Source organism: Elephantulus edwardii, unplaced genomic scaffold (genome assembly GCF_000299155.1).
Source record: "Elephantulus edwardii isolate Elephantulus edwardi_28Jun2011 unplaced genomic scaffold, EleEdw1.0 scaffold00007, whole genome shotgun sequence".
Lineage (NCBI taxonomy): Eukaryota > Metazoa > Chordata > Mammalia > Macroscelidea > Macroscelididae > Elephantulus > Elephantulus edwardii.
In genome coordinates this window covers 6,580,917-6,590,316 of record NW_006399757.1, presented here as the reverse complement: position 1 = coordinate 6,590,316, position 9,400 = coordinate 6,580,917, and the positions used below count along the sequence as shown (strand labels likewise).

Sequence of the window (9,400 nt, the reverse complement as noted above, 5' to 3'; positions counted from 1 at the left end):
TACACTGTTGGTTTTCAGAAGGGAAATAATATTATTTTTTTTTAATTTTTTTTTTCTAGAATTATATTTTATTAATTATTTAACTTATTTCTTTCATGTGGAGTCTTGGTAGGGTTAAGGAAGAAATGTATCTCTGAGAGCCCTTTGTTGTAAAATCAGCCTTTGAATTATATCAGTCTGCATATCTATTATATTCTTTTAAAACAGATTTAGTTTTATCAGTACCAATTTCCAGTCTCAAATCTGTTGCTGAATTTAAAGAGCACAGAGAAGATATATCTTTTACCAAGGAGCCACTGTGAATTAATCCAGTCTTGAAATGCTTTGCCTCACAATCTATGAGACACATAACTTTTCAGTTTGTAATGACTATGAACAAATCACATAAATAGAAAAACACTGATTTATTTATTTATTGTTCCTTTGACATCGATGACTCTAAAGTAATTTGACAATAATTTATTGTGTTCATTACAACATAATGCATGAAAACGGAATACGTATACAATAAAATAGAACGTATTTCATTTACAAGATGTTTCACAGTTTATAAATAAGACTGTTATGATAAAATAAAGTCTTAATGTTTCAACTGAGAGAAACTGTGTTTTCTTTTTAACCAATATTCACTTATGTTAGTTCTGGAAGTTATCCATTTAAAACAAATATAAAGCAGTATGATTCAGGTATTGGTTAAAAAAAAATCTACTTCAATTGAAGAGTTAGCACTTGACTACAAAGGTAATTTAACTGATATGCCATGAAAGTATGGAAATGTCCAGATAACTTGGGCAGGAAAAATTTAATTTTTCATAGAGATGTATCTATAATACATGCAGCAGATCATCCACATAGATTTTTTTTTAGAATACTAAAGACATCCATTTAAATATTATGTTTGCACTCTTTTTCTCTGAGCTACTATTTTTCTCCCTAATAATAAATTGATGTTAACTTTAGTAAGTAGAAAAGAAAAGAATGAAGGGAACAAATTGAGCATTCCTGTCCTTATTTTTAAGTTGTATACAATGAGGGGCAAGAGTCAAGGATTTGTATAGGTGCAGTGGTTCCTTTTTCTTATTTTCTACCTTTTGTTTGATCATTGAGTAAAAGCTGAGTTTGTCGTGTAAAAATAGTAAGCATTACTTATGTCTTAATTTCATAGTAAATTTTAATAGTGTTGCTTAAATTAATGAATTAAAATTGTACAACACCAATTCTTTAAAAAGTTTCCTCTCAAAAATTGAGCATTTTTTCCTTCCAAATTAAGACTACATTGAAAAGATACCGTAACTTCCTTCTTTTCTCATTTTTTTGCTTTTCTTCCTCCTCTCTGTGCCTTCCTCTCTCTCTTTTCTCTACAACTTGCTTTAGAAAAAGTAAATGACTGTATTGTAAAAGTACACAGACAATCTTATGAAAACAATAAACCAGAACCCTTCTCCCAAACTGTTCTCTAATTCCTGACTTGTCCAAATTTGTAAGACAATTTATGTTTATAGTTCTATATCACTGAATAATTTACTGCATGGTAAATGATAATTTAAACATATACCTCATTATGAAAACAAACTTTTTTTATTCATTAGACATTTCTTTTTTAATTCAAATGTTAGTTCGCAAATCATATTGGTTTTTTTCTAATTCATGTCTTTTTAAATAACAGATTTTTAAAAATTATTATTTCTTTATTATTGTTGATAATATGCACATCAAGACATGTACTGATTCAAATTACATCTACCATTTATCAGGAGAGCTCATTGGTTACATTTTTTGAGTTGCATGACCATTTTACAATCCTTTAAAAGTGTCCCTGAAAGGTTAACATAAATTAAATTTTTCTTAATGTGCCTATGTTGTTGTACAGTAGAGTTGAAACCAACACATAACTGACCATTCAGCGGGTTAATCACATGGGAGGAGTTTGCTCATACTTCTCTTTCAGAACAGCTGGTGTATCAAACTGCATGCGTTTGGGACTACAGCACAGCTTCTTGCCACTAGGCCGCCAGAGCTGCTTGTGTACCAATATAATTTTATAAATTAGTTTGATTTAATATAAACAGTTGTTTGTCAGTTGGTTTATTTGTTAGGACATATTTTAACCAGATAAGTAACTTGTTAAACTGAACCACTTTGATTTTTTTTAACTTCCAGGAATATTTTAAAATTGTGGTTTAAAGATTATCTCAGGCAATAGTTTCCGGGAGCATCTAACTTTCATGTCTAGAGTCCATAAGATTTCAAAATTCTGTTTTTTATTTTTCCTATTTTTATCAGGCATCTTCTATGGAATCTTTGACCAAACGTTCAAAAATAGTAGCCAGAAACCAGTTCTGGTCTTTAGGAAAGTCGGTGGAGGGCATTAGCCACAAGTTTCATTTCTTCTTTCTACTCCTTTCTCTCCTTTTTCTTCTGTTTTGTCTTTGTAAAGATAGACAGGTTTTGTTCCCAGAATTACAACTTGTAAGGCTTTAAGACTCCAAGCACTGCATTTCAAACTGTAATATAGAACAAAGATATGAACTATGTTTTTAATCCAATTAACTGGAGTATTCCATGCAGCCATAGTCTAAATCTTCCAACAAAGGAATCTCAAAACTACTATTCTTGGGTTTTTAATAATTTTCACAGTACTTGTATTTCATTAGCATCTACTAGATACAATCGTATCTCTTTGGGTCATTATGAATTACTCAATGGTTCCTCACAACAACAACAATAACGACATTTATTAATTGATATTAAAAAGGCTTTATCATGTTTAGCTTCAAACTCATTAAATTAAAAGAAAATGGGAACATATTTTTTTACATTATGAGAAGTACAGTATATCAGTGGAATTATGTGGCATAATGAGTCTCTTATTTAAGATGAGTTTCCTAGGACATTTTCCTTGACCTTGCCACATGGCTGAGTGGAAACAGGCAAATAAAGTGTGTTTGTCTATCTTTTGGCTGCCAGTCTGGGGCTATTTCCAGGCTGGGAAGATGAGTGGAATGGCCTGGTACTGCGAAGGTTTGTTTTTTGGTTTGGGTTGAAACTAAGGTGTGGCTGTTGTTTGCAACATGGTGTGAGCTGATTGGATTTAGCTTCATATTTAAAAAGGTTTTTGGGCCCACTGGGCCTGATTTTTGTGGATTTCCTGAATAAAATAAGCTTGGAAGCAGAAGTGGCATTCAATTTCAAAAAAAAGCTTGCCTCTGGAAACTCTATGAACCTAGGAAAAAGATGAAAGTTTCATGATCAAGACTTTTGTTCATAGGGTCTCTATGAGTCCTCTGCAACTCTATGACACTTAACAACACTACAACAACAGTCAGTCCACAGAGGGATTGACTAAATTCACCATTCTACCAGTTTCTAATTGAGCAGATTCAGTGGGAGAAAGTATTTCATTATTAGCAAGCAAGAATAAGCAGATAATGCAACACATGTCATCTGTGTCCAGAAATTCCAGTGGCAGTTAGACCTACAGAAAAGCACCAACAGCCAGGGCAGAGAAACAGAGATCCAATGTGAGAAAGAGCTAACCAGGACTGCTGCCCAATTAGAGCCATAGTCAGGGGTCTTTACCTAAGCTTGCTAGAGTCCTAGGTGTGAAATGTCTTAACTGACAAGAATGAAAGTGTTGTGCAACACTGATCTAAAGCTGCAAGGCTGAAGGGTTGAAGGATTTGTGGGCATGCTTCAGAAGCAATCCTGATTGAGGAGGTACATCCTGTTGTCAACCTAATTTGTAACATTTTAATATTTTAAATAAGCCTCTGTGAGGTCTGTGTAGCTATTGCATTGTATTTTGGACCTAGGAGAGCAGAAGGATTGGCAGTTGGAATTAGTTAAAATAGATATGGGTATATGTGGAGTCTATCAGACTTCATTGTCATTGGTTTTGTGTTGTGGATGGGGACAATTTCCCCTAGGGGAGATAGTAGAAGTCAGACTTGACTGTCCTTAAGAAGTCTTTGCTCTTTTTAAAAATATATAACAAAATAATAAGAAGAGTACCTTAAAGGAGAAAATTGAGGGAGCTAAGAACTGTGATGAGAAGAACTAAAAATAATTCTTTGACTTGGTAATATTGACTTGAATTTTAAATGTCAAGGAGATTCAGTGTTTCTCTTTTGGAGCTAATGAAGTTAGACAAAACTACCCACTGTTTTTACAGATAGCCTAACACTTACTGGCTAATTCTTCATCTTGGCATAGAGAGTTTCTGACCCTGTCCTCTGTCCCTAAGGTCAATCTAATAATTTACTTTCCCTTATTTTACACTTTGTGTTCATCTACTTGGAGCTGCTTGAAGTACAAATTACAACTAGAACTTTGTTTTCAACTTTTTGAATTTTGCCATTGATTTTCTTCATTGGTGGCAATAGGCAACAGTCCCCATCCATAGTATACACAGCATAAAACTGATTCCTATAGAGTCAGACTTGTCTTAATGCTCTCCTACAATTTCTTCTACTAATTCTAACATCAACCAGCTCTCCCAGGGATCTCATGCTCTACTACTAGTTCCAGTCATCCCTTGTAATTGCCACACAGAACTCAAAATACTTAACTCATTGTTTAAGAAGTTAACAAGTTATACTTCAGAACGGAAACAGCATACAATTCTTTAATCATTATAATTTCTCAATATGCTCATAGGCCCTTTGAATTTCAGACTTGAGGCTTTACTAAGTCAATGTGTCAAAATTGTCCTGATGTGTTGTTAAGTAACATTCAGTCGGAACCAACCCATAGCTGACCCTCTAGTGGATTTTCAGAGGCGATAAATTGCATGGGAGGAGATTGCCGATCTTTATCTTATGGAGCAGCTGGTTGATTTGAACCACTAGCATTTGGGTAGGCAGTACAATTCCTTAGTCCTTCTAAGTATGGCATCTTCCCCTCAGTACTCCAGAAATATTGGATGAAGGGACCTGGATCTGATTCCATCGTATGGCAATCCCAGGTCATCCCTAACTCACATCAGTTTCTGCTTCTACATTGCTGTTGTGCTGTCATAATCCTGGTCTGTTTTCACCTAGCACAGGAAATCTCTGTGACCCAAAAGGATGTGTGCTGCATTCTGTGCTTCTTTCTTGCTTATAGTAAGATTCCAGTTATTTACCTCTGTTGTTATTGTTGTGTACTGGAGAGTTGGAACTTATTCATAGCTGACCTTTCAGTGGGTTTTCAGAGGCACTAAATCACACAACTTGATTTTCCATCTTCCTCACACAGAACAGATTGTGAATTTGAGCCACATACCTTTGGGTTGGTAGCACAATTCCTAGCACGTTGCCTCACACTTTTAAATTGATGACCGTGCTTAGAAACACATTTTGCCGTCATTTGCGACAACTTGTTAACACTAAGCCACTAGTGCTCCTTATTCTTCCTCTGAACCAGCTCAATTTAAGTCTTGAGGAATGACAACAGTAACCAAAATGATCATAGGCAATTTATACACCTTGTTTTTGTGTTGCTGCAATCATGATCACATGGCAAAATATTTTTTTTAAAATCAGCCTACACAAGTTCCCAGTAAAGTATCACTGTGGTTTTGTTTGTTTATATTTGAATGCTTTATACAAAAATAATTGATGGGCAAATATGAAATATATATATCTAGACAGTGAATAAAGAAACTAAAAGAAGAATTGATGTCTCTGAATTATAGTGTTGGTTAAGAGTATTAATGGTCCTACGGATTGGTCCTACGGAAGAAGAAATAAATCTGCCTTGAAGGAAGTACAAACAGGAAGCTCCTTAGAGGCAAGGATAGTGAGACTTCATTTCACATTTTATATATTTTTCAGAAGGCATCAGTGCTTGGAAAAAGACATCATGCTTGGAAAAGTATAACAGCAAGATCTTTAAGGAGCTGGATTGACACAGTGACTGCAACAATAAACGTGAGTATGGCAGAGATTGAGAGGATGAGACAAGGTACGGAAAGATTTTTTTTATCTGCCTTTCCTTGGGTTGTTAGGAGTAGGAGTTGACGCTACAAAACCTAACAACAGCAACACATATGTCTCAATAAGTTTTTACAAAGTAGCAAGCATATATGCCTCTCAATAGTTCAAGAACAGAAAACATAACTTTTGTTGTTGTTAAGTGCCGTCAGGTCTAAGATAACTCATAGCAACCCTATGAGTGAAAAACCTAACACTTGTATAACTTTGATTGTTTCTCTAAGTTCATAGAATTTTCTGGAGGCAAGCTATTTTGGAAGTGGATGCCACTCCTGCTTTCAAGCTTGTTTTAATCTAGGAGTTCTATCAAACACTGTTCACTAGGGCCCAGAATAGTCATGTTTCACATCCCAGCTATTAATAGTGCAGCCACCTTCCAGTGTTCTAAGAAAGTTCCCAAGGGAAACATTTTGGTCTAGAGATTTGGTATATTGAAACAAATACTTATTTCCTTTATGTCATTTTTTAACAAACAGGAAAAAAGGAACACCACTGAAGTAGAAAAAAATTCTTTTGACATAGTGAATGAGTAGGAACTCTGAGAAAATTCAAATTTATATAATTGTGCTACTCTAGATTATTTCATGCAAAAGGTTTCAATCCAGTCCTCAAAGAGTGAAAAAAAAATAAATAGCAAAAACAAGGAGGGTAATAAAGATTTCTTACATTATTGTGCTATAAATACTGAAAATATGTTTCCAAATGTGACAAGAAATATTACGAGCAATTGCAGATGCATAAATGGAGCAAGTGTTATATTCTTTCCTCAAAGGCACCGATAAAAAAAAGACTATTATAAAGCACTACAAAATAATTTCTTTATCCAAAAGCTCTGAAGCAGTTATTAAACCAGCTGTTTTCAAAAGTACACAAATCTGCTAAGTTGCAGTTGGGTAACTGTTAAATGTTAAAGCAGTGAATGATCAGCATGGAGCAGATGGTCTGGGAATGGGTGAGAAAATGGCAATGTTAATACCACCAGACTGAGATGTTCATTTGTGCTGTGGTATGCGCAGACTGGGTGAATAATGAAGGTTCTGTAATAATTGTGTAAATCCCAACATTATTAAATCGATTCAGCTGGGGTTTCTTAATATATGTGAAGCACTTGATGTACTTGGAGAAATACCTCCTCTTTGGCTAAAGCTGTTCTCATTAACTCATACCGCTTTATTTGCTGTGACCTCAGTGTTCTCGTTAAGTAATGAGTGGAATAAGAATTAGAAATCCACTTTCAATCTAAGTATTAGAAGGGAGGGAGAATACTAAGAAAAGTATCAAAGCATGAGCATTTCATGAGATTGGCCCATGGCATTAATTTACCTATCAAGTTCGGTTAGCGTTTGTTTTAGACTATTTAAGAGAGTATAATTAGACTTACACTTTAGGGGTTTCAAAAAGTTGCCTTTTCCAAGTCAATGTTTATTTTACCTGAAAGGAAAGAAAGATGTATTAACACATCTTCTAGGTTTTAGGTGTCATTATATTTTTTATTAAAACATTGTTTCAGAGTTTTCTTGAGTAGGATCCTTAGAATTCCCAACCATCTGGAATAGCTTTTCCTCAGGCGGCTGTATTATTGTTGCATGGAACTGCAATTCGTGTCGTGGGTGTTTAGCAACATCTGTAAATTTGACTTCCTTTGGAAAAGAGGATAAAACTTTTATCATCTCACATAATTTTTATCATCTCACATACTTTGGGCATGTTGCTCAGAGAGTCTACCCTTGGGAAATCATGCTTGGGAAGGTGAACATTTAAAGAGAAGGCACTCAACAAGGTGGATTGACCCGGTGACTGCAGCAATGGGCTCAACTGTGTCAGAGATTGTGAGGATGACATAGGATAGGACACGGTCTGATCTCCTAGGAATTGCTAGGAATCCTACTTGACTCGACAACCGCTACAACAGTAACAACATACCAGCAACATCTTCTCAACTGTTAAATTATACAAACCAAAATTGTCCCCAAAAATGCCAAATGTTCAAAGAATCTCTCTCTCTCTTCCTTCCACCTTTCCTTCCCCCTCCCACTCTGTGTGTGTGAGAGAGAGCATCATGTTGAACTGACTCAAAGCTGATCCTCCAGAAGTTTTTCAGACAGTGTAAATTGCAAAGGAGGAGACTGATCATTTTTCTCCCATAGAACAGCTGATGAATTCAAGCTGCCTGCCTTTGACTTGGCATCTTAAGCCCCTACACACTAGGTAACCAGACCAGTCTGTGGGAAAGAAAGAAAAATGTTACTAATTAAGATTATGGGGGGAGAAGAAAAGAAAGAAAATTCCATGAGAATGTCAACAAAGAGTTGGAATTTTTAGATGAACTTAACTTTAATGAACATGCCAGCACAAAGAGTTTCATAATATTATGTAATATGTTAAGCATAATATTCAATTATACTGGTATTGAAAATGTGGTGTTCTCAACTGTTGGAAGAGAGATGAGATTAATAAATAGGCAAGAATAAGCATATACTAGTAAGGCTTTTCAAAATGTACTTTGGTCAGCAATTTACCAAAATGTTAGGAAAAATAAAGGATCTGAAGTTAAATAGATTTGAAGCCATAGGAGAGTTTATCTATGTTGAAGAAAGTTCTTTTACAAAGAAACATATTAGTTCTGAAATATTTTTTGGCTTAAAATAACTCCAATATTTTCCCATGGAGGACATTCAGATGCATGTTTCAGTGTTATTGTAGATTCTTACAGAACTCGTGTTTTCTACATTAAATTTAAATGGTCAATGGGAAGGAAAAAAATGTATAGGATCTGTACCCTGAAGGTCATGTAACTTACAAAATAATTCATTAAATATTTGGCCAAGAATCATCTTCTGGATTTTTTTTGGGAGAGGTTAATTTTTATATATTTTTAGGAAAGCTAGAAAGTAGAAGGAACATATTTGCCAGAGCAGAGACAGTGTCAGGGAAAAGGCACCCAGGGAGCCTGGAAGCTGCGCGGAAGTTGAGGCCAGGCAACACAGAGGCGACTCCGGCAATAGCTTCTGATACGCTTACAGGTACGAAGCCCCAAGGTAGAGTCTAAAACGGTTAGGAGGAGTAAAGGGGAGACTGAGGGACACGCCACTGGCAGAACCGGGAGCCTGGAAGCCGCACGGGCAGAAGTTGAGGCCAGGCAAAACAGAGGCGACACCGGCAACAGCTTCTGACATGCCTACAGGTACGAAGCCCCAAGGCGGAGCCTAAAACGGTTGGGTCCTCAGGACTGAGGCCCCCAGGCCAAGAAGAAAAATACGACCTATACAGGAGTTCTACAAGACACATCACCTTCCTTTCAGAGACAGTACAACTAAACTTAAGAGACACTGGACACAGAAAAAAAAAATTGTCAGCAGTTGACGTGTTTGGAATCACAGGAGCCAAGAAAGCTTCAGAAACAAACTGTCAGGTCATGGGTCAGACAA

The 9,400-nt window shown here is 35.8% G+C and overlaps 1 pseudogene; it reads right to left on the bottom strand.

The window, feature by feature from the left end:
* The window catches only part of LOC102845617, a 52,804-nt pseudogene extending 43,656 nt beyond the window's left edge, over positions 1 to 9,148 (bottom strand).
* Positions 9,149 to 9,400: the final 252 nt, after the last annotated feature.